The sequence below is a fragment of the Salmo salar genome, chromosome ssa08 (genome assembly GCF_905237065.1).
Source record: "Salmo salar chromosome ssa08, Ssal_v3.1, whole genome shotgun sequence".
Classification (NCBI taxonomy): Eukaryota; Metazoa; Chordata; class Actinopteri; order Salmoniformes; family Salmonidae; genus Salmo; species Salmo salar.
In genome coordinates, this window is record NC_059449.1 from 13,141,584 (window position 1) to 13,156,583 (window position 15,000).

General features: G+C 47.1%; 1 protein-coding gene across 6 annotated transcripts in view; it reads left to right on the top strand.

Moving 5' to 3' along the window:
* The window catches only part of LOC106610178 (lipopolysaccharide-responsive and beige-like anchor protein), a 308,280-nt gene that overhangs the window by 199,328 nt on the left and 93,952 nt on the right, over positions 1 to 15,000 (top strand). The window lies entirely within an intron of this gene.

Below are 15,000 nucleotides of genomic sequence, written 5' to 3' on the forward strand. Positions count from 1 at the left end.
CCAGCCTCCTGGTTCCCAGACTGTGTTCTGTGGTTCTCTGAAGAAGCTTCTGTTGTGAAGGACACTAGTTGCACTTTGCCAATTGGTGGGGAGGAGACGGCTTAAGCAGTGGGGTGTTCAGTAGCAGAATGGGGAGGGGACAGGGTGGTCAGTCAAAGAAAATCACCTAGCGTTTTGTCGGGGTCAGTTCCATGTCGTTAGTCTGTCCTGAAAGCGTCAAACCTTGGCGGCGGCTACCCCCTATTCCACCCTCCACCCCCCTTCCGGTCGCCGTGGACGACCTTCGGCTGCAGCTGCCAGTCAGAGAGGGTTGCCTGGGCGGCATGGCAGCCTGGCCTGTGAGGAAGCCATATTGATTTTCCAGTTAGCTCCAGTACACACTACTTAGAGCTAACGGACGTCCTGACGAACAGGTATGTCATTATCAATGAGCAGCAGGAACCCAGCCCGTTCACCTCTCACCGCTACCATTCATATTTCCTCCCCCTCCATCCCTCCATCTCTCTACTCCTCCATTTCTCCGTTCGCTCCTTCAGCTCTGACAGAGTGCATCCTGGGACGGTCAATAAATCGCTCAGGCACACCGCGACAAGGACTGGTTGAGTGATATGGTGGAGAGCCTCTTTCTTTTTTCTCTCTCTCTCTCTCTCTCTCTCTCTCTCTCTCTCTCTCTCTCTCTCTCTCTCTCTCTCTCTCTCTCTCTCTCTGTCTCTCTGTCTCTCTGTCTCTCTGTCTCTCTCTGTCTCTCTGTCTCTCTCTCTCTCTGTCTCTCTGTCTCTCTCTCTGTCTCTCTCTCTCTCTCTCTCTCTGTCTCTCTCTCTCTCTCTCTCTTCCCCCCCCCCCATCCATCGCTTTCCTGGTAATTACAGCACCTGGAAGACATTAAGTGTTTCCTTACCCAAGACAGACTCATTATCATCAGAGCCAATCGGCCACTCTGCTCTTCTCCTTTTCCTCCGCTCATTCCCTGATGTCCAGGGTCTTCTCCCCTCTACATGTGTAATCCCACCCAGCCTCTTGCTCCCTGTGGTACGTTGACTTTACCTCTTCGTCAAGAAACTCAATTATTACCATACACTCCCATGTTCCCCACTCCCTTGCCTTCACTCTCATATTGTAAGTCACTGTCCGAGGCTTCAAAGGCTCCTAACCGCAAATGCATAAGACAGATGTGAGCAATTGAGATCGATTTGAGCCAATTAAGAGAGATAAGGCCAAAGACACGTTTTAAGCTTCCTGAAGTGAGTTTTTGCTCTCGTCTCTGGTCTCCCCCCACATGTCCAGTCCTGGCACAGCCTTACAAACGCAGCCTTCTGTCGCCTTTTAGTCATTATAGTTTTCTGTAGAAAAATAACAGAAGCAGTTTCTCTCTCTCTCTCTCTCTCTCTCTCTCTCTCTCGCTCTCCATTTCTCTCTATTTCTCTCCCATCTTCTTTATTTTTACCTCTCTATATTATTTATAGCCTTGTTCCTGTGGCAGCCATCTTCCTTTTTTTACGTCTCTATATTCTTTATAGTCTCTTCCTGTGGCAGCCATCTTCTTTTTTAAATATTTTTTTTAATATATATTTTTTTACCCCTCTCTCTGTATTGTTTATAGCCCTGTTCCTGTGGCGGCCATCTTTCTTTACCCGTCTCTCCATGTTGTTTATAGCCCTGTTCCTGTGGCGGCCATCTTTCTTTACCCCTCTCTCTATATTGTTTATAACCCTGTTCTTGTGGCGGCCATCTTCTTTACACCTCTCCCTATATTGTTTATAACCCTATTCTTGTGGCGGCCATCTTCTTTACCCCTCTCTCTATGTTGTTTATAACCCTGTTCTTGTGGCGGCCATCTTCTTTACCCCTCTATGTTGTTCATAGCCCTGTTCCTGTGGCGGCCATATTAATAGTTATTTTGAACTTGACTTACAGCATCGCCAGATCAAGAGTTAGACACTTTTCAAGATGTTGCTTGTGTGTTTGTCGATAGGGTCATATGTTGTTGCATTACTGCCATATATACAAGGAAGGCAGTTCTAACCGTTGATATATTCTCATCTGGCATCATTGTAGATGTAATGGCTTTTTGAGAGCTGGAACTCGAGGACAGTTTGTATTCAACTCGTTCTGCTTCTGTCAGCATGTAGTCAGTGGTGCTTTACCTTCTTATTCAGAGGCTACAAGGTGGAGTTGTGTTGAAGATTGTTTCATCTCCTCTTCTCTCCTCTTCTTTTTACCTCTCCACTGTTCCTCTGTTTCTGTTGTCGTTGCAGACCCGGATCTCGTGTCGGGTGTGTTATTGCTGAGATGTAAAACGGGGCCGGTGGATGTGACTGTGTGCGTGTGATTGTGTGTGACTGTGCACCTGCATGTGTGTGTGTCTTTATGTTTGTGTGTGTGAAAACACGGCAGATTAAAGGTTCACCAGTAGAGAGGTGTAATCAGGCAGGACAGGCCTGGGGAAAGATGATTGCCACTTGGTCATCACACAGGGAAACACTTAGACACTGTGTCAACCACTCGACTAATGATGACTAATGTCTCCTTCCCCCTGACTCTCTCTACTCTTTATACACCATCACTGTCTCTCTGTCTTCATCTGGCTGGCACCACACAGGAAGAGAAACACTGGTTACACACACACACACACATACACACTGTTTTACATCTCACACGTCTCTCTCCCTCTCATCCCACACCTCTTGCTCCTGAGTTTGTACTTTAGACACACCACACCATGCAATACCTCCAGACAAAGACGCCCTAGCTGCAGCTGATCCTAGCCCCTCCATCATGCTCCATCTGTGGGGTTTGTTTGACTGGTCTCCATCAGGGCCATGTCTGACAAGGGCCTTCCCTCTCTGATTGATCACTTTCTCTCTCTCTCTCTCTCTCACGCACAGACACACGCACAGACACACGCACAGACGCACGCACAGACGCACGCACAGACGCACGCACAGACGCACGCACAGACGCACGCACAGACGCACGCACAGACGCACGCACAGACGCACGCACAGACGCACGCACAGACGCACGCACAGACGCACGCACAGACGCACGCACAGACGCACGCACAGACGCACGCACAGACGCACGCACAGACACACGCACAGACACACGCACAGACGCACACACACACGCACAGACGCACAGACGCACAGACACACGCACACACGCACAGACACACGCACAGACACACACACACACGCACAGACACACACACACACGCACAGACACACACACACACGCACAGACACACACACACACGCACAGACACACACACACACGCACAGACACACACCGCACAGACACACACACACACGCACACACACACACGCACAGACACACACACACACGCACAGACACACACACACACGCACAGACACACACACACACACACACACAGCTCCATCATTTAGTCCCTCAGTCAGGGTTCTGACACATGGTGTCAAAGACAACAGCAGTAGCCTGATGGATCATCCTGCTTATGGATGCCAGTCTGCCTGGTGCTACAGTCTGATAGTGTGTGGTGTGTGTGTGATATTAACCACTCAACACCTGTGTACCTGCTGTTCTATTAGCAAGCCTTTGTTAGTCAACAGAACAGAGGTCAGAGTCGGCCAGATTGCGGGAAGATCGATCACTGCCCTCAAATGGAAATGGGAATTGTTAATTATTTGGAGGATCATTTTTGATGGTGATATGGAAGGAGGGAAGCATCTAGAACGTTTGTGGTGACATATGAGATGATATCTAAATGGGGAATTGGGTTGTTTTACCTTGTTTTTTATGGACAGATAACCTGTGGTGGGAGTGCATATTTTACCATTTCAACCATGAGATATACAACTAATGGAGGCTAAATGATTGATATGGGCCAGCAAGAAATCAGAATAGTAGGTCTCTAACAGAGAAACAAGAACAATGTTCTCATTTTTGGCTAATTTTCTTACTGCACATGATGCATGACAAAGCAGACAGTGCAAAAACGACATTAGAACAATTGTTGTGTTGACCTACTGTATAGGTATCCACTATATCCTATCAGTGAGAATAGTGTGTGCCTGTTTTGGCTCCTGGTGGTGCTGCCACCGCCATTATGGTTAATGACCCGTCCAGTCTGGTTGAAATGGCACCTCCAGGCACCTCCTGTGTACTCACTCAACCAAGACCCCTTTATAGGTGACAATGGCATTAGAGGGGTTTATAGCTGCTCCACACTAGAAACACAAACAAGGGGGGCAACACAAGAACAACACTCAAGGAACATGCTTTGAAAGGCTTGTTTTTTGTTGTAAGGACTGCTGCTTTGGAGTGCAAAGCATGTGCTTCGGATAGGGTTGCTCATGTTGTCGTGGGTGATATCTTGGGTTGTATCTTGACAACCAATACATTCATATTTCCTCACAGTCATCAGTTTTATTTCTGTGTTTAACGAGCCACTGGAATTAGTTTTGCACCAGTCGTTTGTTTTTTAATCACGTCTCTCAGTTGATCATTTGAAATGGAACGTTGGGTTCAACTCAGACGACAGACGGTCCATGTAGAAAACAGATTCTAGCCTCTATTTCCTCCCCCAATACATGAATGGAATAAATGGAATCTCCTAGCTAACAGAGATGGGCAGGTTATCCAAACACTATCACTAGCTAGTTGACTTCTCTCTCCTCCATTTAACCCCCTTAGACCGCTGCCTCTGGAGAGTGGAGGTTATTTATTAGCTCAGTTATCTTCTTAAAGGGACGGCTCTCAACACGACCATACAGATAATCTAGCTCGGATTGAATCACCTCGGAATCTTCCACATAGCCATGGAGTTCTATTCATCCAGTCAGAGAAGACCCTTTTTCTCTCTCCCTCTCTCTTCCTCTCTTTCCCCCCACCCAACCCTCCTTACCCCTTCTAACACCCCTAAGAGAGGTCTACTCTCCACCCCACACCCCTTCTCCAATCCAATTAAGCCAGGGACAAAAGCAGGATTAGTGAAGAGTTTACCTCAGTGGAGCTCCACAGCGACCCCCAAAAAGGCCCGTCGACAGTAAAAAGGCCAAAGGGGGCTTTGGGAGTTTGAGGGATAGCGGGGAGAATGTGATAGGCGCTGGCCAGCGATCGTAACCTGTCTGATGTTTGTGTGGCGAACGGTGGCTCAATGCGGCGGTGGTTTAGGGGGAAGTTGGAGGTTGGGGACAATGCCTCAGCCTTTGACCACTTTGCTCCAGAAGCTTGGGCCTGTCTCCCCGATTTTCTCTGCACCTCTGAATTTCAATGAAAAGCGCCTCCATCTCCTCTCTCCTCCATTCATGAAGGGGCTAGCGTTGGCTGACTGGCTTGACACGTCAAGGAACGTTTTTCTAGTCGTTGAAATTGTATCCCACCTCCAACAGGTGGAACCTCATGGTCTTGAGGGACGGTTTTGTACTTCTTAAAAGATAGCTGTTGGATATAGTATTTAATCAATGAAAGAACCAACCGTTTTAAAGCCTTTGTGGACAATTTTAGGCCTGGGAAGAGTCTCTGTCCCCGGGTCAATGATAAGTACAGTAGCGACATCCGTCTGTTATTGTTCTCTTGTCTTCGTTTGAACGACCATCGTTGCCCCGAAGTAGCAGGTAAAATGCTGGGACAGGCAGCCTTCTAAATTTGCATATGTCTGGCGAATTTCACGCTCCTCTTCCCTTCACTTATGTGGCCTTATCCCTTCTTTATTCTACCATCACCCCAGAGCCACCAACTCTGCCCTCACCGGCCCCAAGGTTAAAGCGCTTTAAGTCTCAACCCAAAACTGTTAAGGGGAGAGAAACGCCAGGCCTTGAATGGGGATGGGTGGAGAAGGGGGGGTTTTGTGTACCCCCTCTGGCTAAACTGATCCCTATCTCTGTGTAATTACCTAAAGAAATAAAACTTTATTTCCTCCTTCACCACAAGAAAGAATGTGACACATGGACCCACACGCTGGGTTGCCAGATTGGGTTTGGTCTTATCATCTTGTTGTTTTTTAAATTCTCGTAAAGAAATCTCCCTGCTACTGTTTCGTGTTACTATTCAAATCCCACCGCTGCCACCAATTGCACTTGCTACCTCTAACAGTTTGGTATCTTATTATCTCTCCAGAGCTCCCTGTCCCTGGCCTCGATCTGCACAAAAGCTCAATTGTTTAATGAGTCAGTGCATTGAGGGCTTCACTTCTCTGCCAATTAACCCCAGGACCATTCTGTCATTTTCCTAAATCCACACGCGGCTTTTTTGTTCACGCTTTATAAGGCTAAGCCGCTAGCTAGCACCGGAGCAGGGGCTGGGCTGGGAAGTTAAAAGGCTAACCTGTTAGCAAACACAGTGGAGAGGGACATAAAGGGTTTAATCCCTATTAGGATAAATTCGAACTAAATGTCCCCAAATAGCCTTTGAAAAGAAGGGACTTCCTTCAAAGAGTATACCCCCAAACTAAGCAGCGTTTGGGGGTAAATGCGTTTGGCTTGGATGTCACTACTATACACTCGACTCACCGCAAGCTTGGACCCTCTTTATTTTTCTTTAAATCTCTCACACTCCAGCGGCTTCTTAGGTCTGTTTATTTGCTCAGTGTGGTGGTTTGTTTTACTTGCCTCCGGGCAGATAGACTCCTATACGTGACCAGTGATTAGACCTTGAATCACTCAGTTACATGCGGGTACAACAATCGTGCCTATCAATCATGCCCTAATGACACAAATCCTTTGGCTAAATTTACTGGATGAATTTGTGTGGAATATTTTCTGTCATTCCCTAAAAAAAAACTGTGTGGTGTGCATATGTATGTTACTGCATGCAGTAGTGTGTTTCTTAATTGCCTATTGTTGTGGGGATGACTGCTGGGGTGAGAAAGTAGAGTCATGTGTTTTCCACCCTTCTGCAGGTCCCATGATCCTAGAACTCTCACTATGTGGCCAGCTGATTTTTTCCCCTCTTAGATGTGGTTCTCCCCCCCTCCCCTCCCCCCCCCCCTCCTCCTCCTTTCACATTCTGGGAGACTGTATCACACTTTGTTTGGATAGTCCATCTACAGATGGATGCTCTACAGACTATCAGTAACATTTCAACTAACTGTCTAATAGCCCTTCTAACCTTTATTCTAACCCTAAACCTAACCCAACCCTAAACCTAACCCAACCCTAAACCTAACCCTAAACCTAACCTAAACTTAACCTAACCCAACCCTAACCCTAACCCTAAACCCAACCCTAAACCTAACCTAAACCTAACCCAACCCTAAACCTAACCCAACCCTAAACCTAACCCAACCCTAAACCTAAACCTAACCTAAACCTAACCTAAACCTAAACCTAACCCAACCCTATTCGTAACCGTAGCAAGCAGTTGCTTATCAACAGTATGAGAGTCTGTAGATCATTGATATGGGACATTCCAAATACAGTGTGACCCAATTATATACCTATTAGACTTATACTCTCTCTCTCTCTCTCTCTCTCTCTCTCTCTCTCTCTCTCTCTCTCTCTCTCCACCCTCTCTCTCTCTGACTTCCCTCCTCTCTGTTTTTTCCCCTGGTATCACTCAAACTCAACAACAAAATCTGTCCTAATTGGCTCCAGAGGGCTGAGGGGAGGGGGGGACTGGGGCGAGTCAGAGGGGCCTGTACATGCCAGCGGAGGCGAGGGCCCTGATTGGAGCAGAGGCCTAGGCCCAGGCCTCGTTAGCCTCCCTCTTCCACACCCCTTCTCTACCTCCTACTCATTAGTCTGATGAACTCATTCTCTGATGGAGGGTGACATGGCTGGGTGTGGTGTGCCAGGCTGGAACAGAACCCGACCGGGGGAGGGGGGTTCTGAGGCAAAGCCTGTGTGTGTTAGATGAAGGGTGAGCAAGGGTGAGGGAGGGAGGGAGGGAGGTGGTGGGGTTGGGAGTATAGGAGTTCTACATGAGGCAGAGCCCATGTAGATGAAGTGCCAGGGAAGACTAGCATCAAACTCATGGACTCAAGTGTCTGCTTGTGTTAGTCTTCGCTTTCATATTCATTTAGGTTTGGACAGTCGTAAACTCCAGACTCCCGTCTCAGACCGCTGCTGTGGTTATCATACCTGATTTGATTCTGTGGTCAGTGAAGCGAAGGAGGAAGAGTTGGAAAATATGCTGCTGGGGATTCTTCAGATGTACAGACTGTGACTAGGCTATACAGGGTCCTTGATCTTCTAGCTCATTGTTCATATGATTGAAGGTGATGTAGTCCAACTACTACTGTTTGTGTTTGAATAGGAATTGGGGAAGTCCATGGAAATACTCAGGGAGAATTGGTGTAATCTGTAATGCAGAATAATGTGCACCTGGCTGTTGAGAAGGTGGTGTAAACATTGTAGTTATTTCACATGGGGGGGGGGCTTGATTGATGTTCACAGAGGCCTTAGCACACAAACACCCCCTCTATACAAAACACATTCCCATAGGAATACGTAGCACACACACACAAACATCCGCACACAGAGAGAGTTTGTGTGTGTGTGTGTTCGTCAGAGTGTGTGAGGAGGGGGGGTATATGCCCCTGTGTGTGTGTGTGTGTGTGTGTTTGCCCGTCGCAAAAGCAATTCCAATTCCGTACTGATAAGTCCAGCGGTTTCTTTTCTTTTTCACTACAAACCCTATCGACTTCCCCAATATGGCTGCTCCCTCTACCCCCCTCTCCCTCTATCCCCCCCGTTTCTGTTTTGATGTTGATTGATCACCTCTCTTCCTCCCGCTCATTAATTTCATCACTTTATCTCCACCTCTTCATAGGACCAAAAGGTAATAATAAATCCCTCCTCCGTGATCCTTTAACCGGAGCAGCCACGCGGAAACGCTTAATAACAGCCTACAAATTGAACTTCAATCACCTAATTTTCCTTCAAAGGCCACAGACAGACGCAACACAAGGCGTACTAAACCAAATGGAAAAACGCTATTTTATTCTTCCCTCTTGCCACACCATCCTTAGATGAATTTCCTGATTGACATTGTACAATAAAGTTTTATTCTATTCTAATAAGCGACAGGGGTTGCTATCTACGATGTAATGCTGTTTCCTTTTTTTTCTCAATGCCAGGAAGTCCTTATCAGCCCAAACACCCGCGCCTCGTCTCCCCAATAGAGAACGCTATTGAGAGACTAATTTATCTTGTAACACTCACAGCACAACTACCCTGCTATTTTGTTCTGCTCTTATGTTAGATGGTATTTTCAATTACATTTGTGTCAGAAACCCAAACGGGTGGTGCTGTGCCCCCACTCCAAGTCAAACCAGTTTATTTGTCACATAACAGAATACTACCGATGTAAACAAATATCAGACGTACGAAATAGAAAATCCAGAATAGGATCTTTAAAAAACCACATCAGCTGAAAGCTTGAGGAGTCTGGGGTGAGGAGGGGTATGTTGGTGGGGTAGTCATTTCTGGAGTGGAGAGGGTGTGATGGAGTAGGTCCATTGGCAGGGATCGGCTGAGAGATTGTGTGTGTTGGATAGCGGTGGGTAGCTAGGGGGGTTGGTAGAGGCACATCTCTCCCCCGGTCCCCCTTCATGTGTCCCTCTTCATTCCAGAGTCGTTTGGGTGTCTGACAGAGACAAACGATAGTGCTTCAGAAATGACCAGCAGCCCAGGCACAAACAGGTTGAATAACTCCCAGTGCGGCCGGGAGAGAGAGAGAGGGATAGAGAGAGAGATTCACAATCGAGACTCTCAAAGCCTTTTGTTGTTCTGTTTGGCTGCATGCATCCTCTGTGGTGTCAGTCACTTTAAAATTCAGCTTGGAGTCAGAGAGCTGAATTGATGAGAATTGCTGTACCGGAAACAGGGGACGAGAACGCTATATTAATCCATAATCAAATGCATAAGAGTGAAGATGGCTAGGGTTTTATGTTTTTTGCAACCCTGTAGAGCTTTTGTCTTTGAGAAATACAAGATATATGTCAATATATATGTCAAGATATATTTCAATATTTTTCATTATCATTGGCTGTTTATCAAAACCATTATCTCGGTTTGTCAATACAAACTATTATCCTTCAACAGTCCCATACTTCACAGTCCGTTCTTTCTCTCTCTGCTTCATTGGTTCTTGGAATTGTGTGTTCTGAGTCTGACTTTGCATTAATTCAATAAGCACTCCATCAGGCAGGCCAATCAGAAGAGGCCTCCATCAGGCGGCAGGCCAATCAACAGGGGCCATTTGTGGCCACATCTGGAGGAGGTTGAGGGGAGTTAGAGTGGTGGTTTCATCTTCAAGGCCTTCAGGGCCAGTGATGGAGACTGATGGAGGGCTGCAGCCACAAACACCTGCAGTCTGGAGCCATTATAGATGCAATCGGAGACTCTGAGACACTAGGAGGCGTCCAGTATATACCACCATGGTACTTCATTCCAGTATATGGCCCTTTAAAATAAAGTGTAGAATAAGGTCATAGCTATAATTCTCTGGAATATATTTTAGGTACCTTCTCTACCACAGTCATCTTTGTTTGGTTTTGGTCCACTGTCTGACTCCATTCTTCTTTAGTGATTTAATTCTTATTCTCCTCTCCTCTTTATCTGTTTTATACTGACCCCTCCTCTGTCTATCTATCACTGCCCTAGCATATGTAGCAATAACTCCAGCCCCGGACAATAACGGCCTCACCGCTGCAATTTGTCTAGCAACCGCTTCGACCAAGTGGGTCATAGGCGGCACACCTTTCTCTCCCCTGGATAGTTTATCGTGCCACTGTGTCACCCTCTGAGCTTTTTCAACGGCAAGGGAAAAGGTGTCTGTGGAGGAGAGGGAGGGAATGGAACTTTACAAGACAGGGTCTCAAATATTATATCTGGATACGTTTTTGGAGTGAAGATGCATCGGTCTGGTTCACAATATGATATGAGGCGGTATCGCTTCTAGACCTGTCATATCTATCTACACCCTGAGAGACTGGCCGCAACATCATCAATTTAACCCTCAGTGCCTCACAGACAAGGACTCACTCTGAGGTGGAGAGGATCACTGGAAACACACCGGGGTGTAGAAATGAACCCCTGGAACAGAGAGTAAAGGTTACTCACTCACCTACCCACCTGGAACAGAGAGTCAAGTTTACTCACCCACCTACCCACCTGGAACAGAGAGTAAAGGTTACTCACCCACCTACCCACCTGGAACAGAGAGTAAAGGTTACTCACCCACCCACCCACCCACCTGGAACAGAGAGTAAAGGTTACTCAACCACCCACCCACCCACCTGGAACAGAGAGTAAAGGTTACTCACCCACCCACCCACCCACCCACCCACCTGGAACAGAGAGTAAAGGTTACTCACCCACCCACCCACCCACCTGGAACAGAGAGTAAAGGTTACTCACTCACCCACCCACCTGGAACAGAGAGTAAAGGTTACTCACTCACCCACCTACCTGGAACAGAGAGTAAAGGTTACTCACTCACCCACCCACCTGGAACAGAGAGTAAAGGTTACTCACTCACCCACCCACCTGGAACAGAGAGTAAAGGTTACTCACTCACCCACCCACCTGGAACAGAGAGTAAATGTTACGCACCACCCACCCACCTGGAACAGAGAGTAAAGGTTACTCACCCACCACCTACCTGGAACAGAGAGTAAAGGTTACTCACCCACCACCTACCTGGAACAGAGAGTAAAGGTTACTCACCCACCCACCCACCTGGAACAGAGAGTAAAGGTTACTCACCCACCCACCCACCTGGAACAGAGAGTAAAGGTTACTCACCCACCCACCCACCCACCCCTGGAACAGAGAGTAAAGGTTACTCACCCACCCACCCACCCACCTGGAACAGAGAGGAAAGGTTACTCACCCACCCACCCACCCACCTGGAACAGAGAGGAAAGGTTACTCACCCACCCACCCACCCACCTGGAACAGAGAGTAAAGGTTACTCACCACCCACCCACCTGGAGCAGAGAGTAAAGCTTACTCACCACCCACCCACCTGGAACAGAGAGTAAAGGTTATGCACCACCCACCCACCTGGAACAGAGAGTAAAGGTTACTCACCCACCACCTACCTGGAACAGAGAGTAAAGGTTACTCACCCACCACCTACCTGGAACAGAGAGTAAAGGTTACTCACCCACCACCTACCTGGAACAGAGAGTAAAGGTTACTCACCACCTACCCTTCCATCTATCTTTTCACCGCTACATGAAATTGTCTACTGCGATTCTGACCTGATACTTGGAGGTGGAAAGTGACATTCCAGCACTGAGAGATGACATGTAGTGTGGTTGAGGAGGCAGTGTGTGTATCTCGCTCTGTGTGTGTGTCTGTGTGTATCTCGCTCTGTCTCTGTGTGTGTCTGTGACGTAGTGTGGTTGAGGAGGCAGTGTATCTCGCTCTCTGTGTGTGTGTGTGTGTGTGTGTGTGTGTGTGTGTGTGTGTGTGTGTGTGTGACATGTAGTGTGGTGAGTGGTCGGTGTTGTTGACATGTGAACCTGATGGCCACCCTGTCTGTCTGTCCATCCTTACAGCGGATAGAGAAGTCAGACTGATCCAAGTGTCTGTCTGTCTGAGGCGGTTTGTCATAACCTTCAGATCAGACTGTAAACAGACTCTGACAGACAGGACAGGGCAGGGGACACGCAGACCAGACTGTCATATCTAGTTATTTAGACGCTGCTTTGTTATACATCGTTGAGATATATTTGTAAGTACACGGTGATGATCATACAATAACGAGAATACAGTATATTACTAAAATAGTTTGTTGATTGGCGTGGTGCAGACTGCAGTGTAAAAACGTCCCCTGATCCTCCCCCAGTCCCACAGGCAGTGTTGTCATGCTCTGTTGAGGCTGTGGGTTGCAGAGTGGCAGTGTGTAACGCACTCTGTTAACACTGCTCAAATAGGGTTAATTGTATCACAGGGAGTGCTGGCTGCTGTAGACAGTCATTGCCTGCCTTGTCTGCAGTGTGGATGGAGATCAGTCCATGAGTGGCTGAAAGATGACGAGAAGTGACTTTCATAATTGTAAAAAATCGAACTGATGAAGACTCACCTAGATCCACTAAGACTTCATCAAAAATAGACCGATCAAACTGATGAGGGAAAAAACTGACAAAATACCCATCTTTCTCACCTAGATCCTTCTAAAACCTTCATCAAAAAAACACATAATAGTATCTTTCACAAATAACTGTCGCCTAATGAAAGAAAACCCCTTCATAAGTCCTTTTGGATATTCTGTACCAGAGGCACCAGCTTGAGGGGTTATTGTGACAGTGTTCCCATGGTGACGAGGCTGATGGGAGGCTGATACGGTGTGGGGTCGTCCTGGGCCCAGCCTGTTAGGGTAGTGTAGGTGAGAGTCTGGGAGAGACGGGCAGCCCAGTCTCTCCTCCAAACCCCTCTAATCCACATTTAATTGAACTCCAGAGACTTTGAAGTGAGGCTGTGGTGCAGGCAGATCTTATTCCTCTGAGAGGAGGGAGAGAGGGAGAGAGGGAGAGCGGGCAGGGGGTAGAAGGAGATGGAGGAGAGAGAGAGGGGGAGGGAAGTATGGAGGAAAGAGAGGGAGGAAAGAGAGGGAGGAAAGAGAGGGAGGAAAGAGAGGGAGGAAAGAGAGGGAGAGAGAGAGGGGAAAGGAAAAAGAGAGAGAGAGTCTGCCAGGACGTCCTCAGCTAAGAGCCCCAGCTGCTCCCTTCCACTGCAACCTACCCTTTAATGAGCTGCTTGAAGCTAGTGCTGTAGTTAGCACACTATGCTAGTCGCATATTTGAATATTTCTTACCCCTCGTGCCATACCTCAGTGACCCCTCTTCAATCCCCATGTCCCTTAACACCTAGCGTCATTAAAAGAGCTTTGAAACAAAAAGGGAGAGGCCCGGGCGAGTAAAAAAGAAAAGAAAAGCTAGTCAACAAAGCAACGATAAGTGGGTTAGCAGAGAATCTAAAGATTGGATTAGCTTGAATATGAATCGCAGGAGGCCCGGACCGAGCATCTGTGGCTGTCAGGAGGGCTGACAGGCGTCGAGACAAGTCCCTCTGACAACCGCAGAGAGAGCGAGAGTATCCATTCTCCACAGAGAGAGATTAGGCTCAGCTCATTTTAGCATTTTTGCATTCTTTAGCGTTAGCCGACAAGCTCCTGTTTAACCTTGCAAGGTGGCAGTCCCCTTGTTAGAGGAATTAGAGAAAGCAGGTTAACTGACTATTTAGCATAAACTGTGCTGTTGACCCAATAGCACTCTTCATAAAAGCATTGTCAAACCCAACTAGCTCTCACTGTCTCACGTCAAATTACATGTTAATCAAACATCAAATTTCGAAGTTGTTGCAAATGTCAAATTTTGAAGTGTTTAAGGTTAAGTTTAGGCAATAACTCAGCACTTTTAAGTTTAGGGTTACATTTAGGCATTAACTCTGAAAATCACTTTCTATCGCTGGATTCGAACTTGCAACCTTTGGAGTATTTGAATAGGGTTTACCTATCTGCCATCCCTATCCTCAACGCCATAGCATAACACAAACCTACCTGAAGGTAACAGCTCACTGTTGCCTCTAGTGGCTGGTTTACACATCATCTCCCGACGTCCTCAGACATGGATGGACGTCGAACACTGACCTGGCTGGTCAAACCGGTCTTAATCTGGTGAAAAACTGAGCCATTAAAAACCACTGGGCAGGTTGTGTTGGCATTATAGACTTATTTCAACTACATATCAGTGTTTTGTGAACACATTTTACGTTTGGCTTTGCAATTGGTACTCTTCAGTGAAGTAATACTTTTTTAGCTCTGAATATTGGTGCATACTTGAAATGATCTTGACAATACCATGTATCTGATTCTGACCATGTCTTTATTTCTATTTTAATGCGGAGAGGATACCCGCTGTCTAAATTACTGATGAGCTTTTAGTGAACTAAATGTCTGCCTCGTCCATCCCTCCCTCCCCTCCTCCCTCTGAATAGGGCTCATTCTCTCGTTAAAGGAATCCCTTTTTCATGGAGGCTGATCAATATAACACATTAATCCTGCTGT